Below are 5,191 nucleotides of genomic sequence, written 5' to 3'. Positions count from 1 at the left end.
GAAATTTTGTGACAATTCCGAATTGTACTAGTGGGCGAAAATTCAACACCCAAGCTAAAAGTTATGCCCATTTTAATCCACACTGCTCGTTTTTCATATCATCCACCTTTATCACGTTGATCCAAAGCTCTTCAGCCTTTGACCCCAACATGAAACTTGCTCCATTTTACGTCCCAAACATGGTGTCATAATAATGGCTTTGACGAGCATCTCGATTACCTGTTTAACTCATTTCACTCTCGATCGTGTCATCGGGCCTTCTTCGATACTTAATGGGTCTTAATTCGGACTTGCCTTCGTGATTCCCGCATCTTGGATCACATCATCTCTACTTATTTTTTGTTGCTTATAATTTTTCTACTGAATTTTCCATTGGTCCTACATCAAAGTGGGTTTTCCAAAAGTGACTAATGAAATCATCAACCTCTTTGGGTGGGGTAAGGTTCGACATACAACACGTAATCGAGAGGTGTCGGGAACAAAGGATATAGTGTCTAGATTCTCAAGAAGAGTTCGTATACCACCTAAGGAGGTTCCTCATTGTCATCTAAATCATCTAAATCTTCAAGTTTAGGTTTATAGACTACATCTTCTAATGGCTCATCTATTACATTCTTTTATTCTTCAATGATTAAAGATCGACTAAGGCATTTGGAAGAGATGTGGCCAAAGTCCTTATAGTTGAAACATTGGAAGTGAGAAAAAGTCCTTAGAATTTCAAGAATTTTACCTTTATCTTTTAACACAAGAGGAACATTAGACAAGGAAGGTCTTATAATAGACTTAAAAATAAAGCTGCTCAGATGAGATGGATGCACGGTTGCCACCATGCTTTTTATATGGATTACCAATAATCAACTCATAATCTTAGACTAAAGAGTAAGAGTGATCGAGTGTAGTTACACCCAAAGGAAAAGCTCATGCCTCGGATCATCTCTTAAACCTTGTCTAAACCTACTCAAAATCAAGATCTCATACTCAATAATGTGACATTTTATTCGAAATTCCTTAAATTGACGATGTATTCAGTTACTAACCGATTTCCTTGTGTAAAGGCATTCCATTGAGTAAAATCTCCAAGATCTAAGTAATCATCAAAACTATGAGTATTTACTTTAATATTTTTAAAGAAACGCCCCTCATCGCAAGAAAGAGAATGAGTACTATGACAGTTATAGCTTTGTTCTCTTCCACAATCCTGATCCACGTCCCTAAGATCATGTCACAAATATTGACTATGACGATATTGTAACAACCTAGGCATCATATCCAAGCTATTATATCGTACATACTATCTGCTTTAGGTGGACATCTGCTGACTTATCCCTTCATAGCTTTTTATCGCGATTTCCATGATTGAAACCCTTGATATTTACCTTAAAAATGACTTAAGTTTATAGAAAGCCATAAGAGCATAAGTTGGCAGATGTCCACCTAAAGTGGATAGCACGTATAATATTACGGTTTGGCCATGAGGCCTATCTCGTTACCAAAAAAAAAAACACTTTAAAAAGAGAGGAAAAAAAAAATGGTCTACTAAAACATAAACACACTTTGATACCATGTTGTAACAATCCAAATTATTATCTTTGAGATCATTATACATATACCGTAAAGAATACTTTCATAAACAAAAGAAAAATATAATATTTTTTTTTAAATGCAAAGATTTGAAGCTAGTTTTAAAAAAAATACGATGAACATTACTAAAAATCCTTAAACAACATAATTTATTCTTCCTTTTTCACCAACGCGAGTACAATCCACCACGGACCACCTCAAACCCATCTTTATAGTTATCTATAAAAGATTTAACACGTACATGTAAGACAAATTTTAGTAAATAAGTAATAACGAATTACATCTCATATTTAAATATGGAAATTCATTACATACATATAGAGTCACGGGAACTAAAATATGAACTTTGTGGCTATAATTTTCATGTGTAGTGATACTAAACTTCGGTCATTACCATGGAATCTTTAATCCAGAGGACTTGAATGGGATTTTGAAAATGCTCAAAACCTAATTCCTACTTCTATTTGAACTACTTCAGATCAAATTATTTCATTTCCTAATGAACAAGTTAAGGTGATTTTTGATAAAGCTTCTACATCTGATAATCCCCAAAAGTCCTCTATACATATAGATCCAAAAGTAGATCTGAAAATCATTTTCAATCATCTAGTTTTTCAAATTCTTCAAATAAGTTGAAAGGAGTTGATTTTACTCCAAATATTCCCAAGACTCAATATACTTCTGATAAAGAAAATGAATTGGAACATTTCTAGTTCTCCAACTATATTTGATATGTTGCTGAATCCATCTAAAAGATTAGATCGATAATGTAATGTCATTTCTTCTACAAAAAATTGAATTCAAAGATGATCAAACTCCTTGTATCAAAAATTTTAGACACTTTAAAAGAGATGTTTACAAAAGAAGAAGTTGAATCTTTATGGGAATAATTTTATGATTCTTCTAAAGAATTTAGATTTTATGAATGGGCACACTTCAAAGTTTTTGGCAAAAAATTGCAAAAACTAAATCCATTTAAAATACCCATGTCAATAAGAAAATATGAAAAACTCCTTCTGGCTAAAGTTTTCAATCTGAACATCCTCTAATGGAAGAAATATTTGTTTCACATGGAAACCTTGATATTATTGCATCACATCTCAAGCAAATTCTTGCTAATAGATTAGAAGAATCTAAGACTGCAGCTAAGGATATCAAAAGTATTCAATCACAGAATAATTATACAAATATTGTTCTTCAGTCTATGTATTCCCAATTATCCAAAATTGAAGCCAATTCTGATTCTAAGGTCTCCTCATCTGAACCAAATGAAAAGAAACCATTAATTTTCAAAACCCTGATTCAAAATTAACACCTAAGATGGGTAAAGGCACTTTGTCTAAATAATCCAGTATTTTACAAGAACTTGGTAAACATTTCTGAAGTTGGATCATCAAAGATTATCAATATTGTCGATGAACTTGAAAATCAATTTATTGAAAATGAACCACCAAAATTCAAAACTTCCAAATTATTATTCCCATCCTTCACATCCTGATATGTTATATAAGGAAAAGAAAAATCATATGTTTTTTATAACGGTGATGAAATCATTGAAAGGAATCTTGATGGATTGACGGAATATCAACCTTGATACATGTACACTATGGTGTACACTTTAGTTTACACTTTGTCACGTGTCATTATTCTATTAGACGGTTGAAATTTCAAACAATTTTTTCATTCAATTGACTCTTGACAACAATACAAGTGTCAACCAAAATGTCAAAAATCAGTGTACAAATAGCAAAGTCCATCAAATAAAAAAAATACTCGAAACTATACGAGTGTGTCGTGTAGCCTATATGGGTCAAGATATACCTCATAATATAGCTTTCGAAAACTTAGTTTGTGGTTTCACGGACAAATTAAAAGCTGAGGGAATAACTATCTAAATGATGAAGATCGCAATACCATCTGTCTAGCTGTAGATGGTCAAAATCAAAATGATGGTTTCAATACTCTTGTATATTTCGTCCTCAAACATTTTATTGGAACCCTAGATCTTCTTCAAGAAAGAACATCTAAGATTTTGTTAAATCTCACTTGTCTAGAACATCATGATCTTTGCTAGTACAAGGATATTTTCCTTGCTCGAGTCTTATTTCGAGAAGTTGTGATCAATCTTCTTGGAAAGAAAGATATATATCTGCACTCCTAAAACTCTTTACAAAAAGGGTTAGGAATTCTATCAAACTAAAGCATAATGATACAATTCCATATGCTCTCCTCATGGCGAAATTATCAATTTTGTCAATAAAGAGGGATTAGTATTATGAAATGATATCAAACTCAAAGCAAAACTAAAATCTGAGATATCTAAAGGTCGTAAAGAGCTTGGATCATTTTGTGGTCAATATGGATTTAAAAAAAATCATTCTTCGATCTTCAATATTGAAAAATAAAAGTTTTCCTTCTTTTCTTAGAAAAAGATCATTTCACAAACAAAGACCCTCTCATTCTTATAAAAATTTCCAAAGACACGATTTTCTAAAACTTCAAATATTATAGGTTGAAAATGTAGACAAATAGGTCACTACTCCAATAAATGTCTTATGAAGAGAAAGATTAATAATCTTCAAATAAATGAAGATGTTAAACTTGAACTTCTCAATTTACTCTATTCTAGTGTTAAACAATCCAATTCTTCAAAAACTTCTAGTTCTGAATTAAGATCAGAAGTTAATGAGATGAAATCTCAAATTTCTATTTTTGAACGTCAAATGAAAGAGGCTCATATGGAAATTGTTTCCTTGAAAGCTAAAAATTTTAGAACAAGAATACGTTCCAAATCATGACTCTTCCTCATTTTCCTCTTCTTGAGAAGAAGATATGTCTCAAATTGAAGAAGAAAAGATCAATGTTATCAATCGTTAACTTTAAAAATGGTACTACAATATGACCATTGTAGTCAATAAAGAATTTAAGTTCACCTCTAGAGTTTTAATATATTATAAAGCAAATAAAAATTGCATTACTAAAGGATTAATCCCTACAAAATATTTTGAAAAAACTACCAAGCATCTTTACTGTGCTAGTGGTAAGAAGCTCAATATTCAATATAAACTTTCAAAAGCTCATATCTATTTTTTTAAAAATATATTTTACTAGTCAAAGATTTAGATCAAGAAGTTAAACTTGGTACCCCTTTCATCTTTCAAATTTACCCATTTAAAGTAGAATCAAAATGTCTTACTACAAATATTTTTTATCAAGATATATTTTTCAGATTTATAAATCATCCTTCTTATAAAGATGTTAATTCTTTAAAAGAAATATCTATTTCAAAAATTATTAATAATCAATTTAAAGAAAAGACATTCAATTTCTCAAAGAAGAGATTAGATTTCAAAGGATTGAAGAACAATTATAAAATCCCTCAAATATTGAAAAGATTTTATCATTTCAAAGAAGAATTGAGAATGAAATTTGTTCCACTATTCCAAATGCCTTTTGGAATCGAAAGAAACATGTCATTTCTCTTTCATAAAATTTTGATTTACATGAGTCTATGATTCCTACAAAATCTCATCTTATTCAAGTGAATAAACAATTACTTGATCATTGTATTAAGAAAATCAATGATTTACTTGAAAAAAGACTTACCTAC

This window comes from Olea europaea, unplaced genomic scaffold, assembly GCF_002742605.1.
Source record: "Olea europaea var. sylvestris unplaced genomic scaffold, O_europaea_v1 scaffold1185, whole genome shotgun sequence".
Lineage (NCBI taxonomy): Eukaryota > Viridiplantae > Streptophyta > Magnoliopsida > Lamiales > Oleaceae > Olea > Olea europaea.
This window is presented reverse-complemented; position numbering follows the sequence as displayed.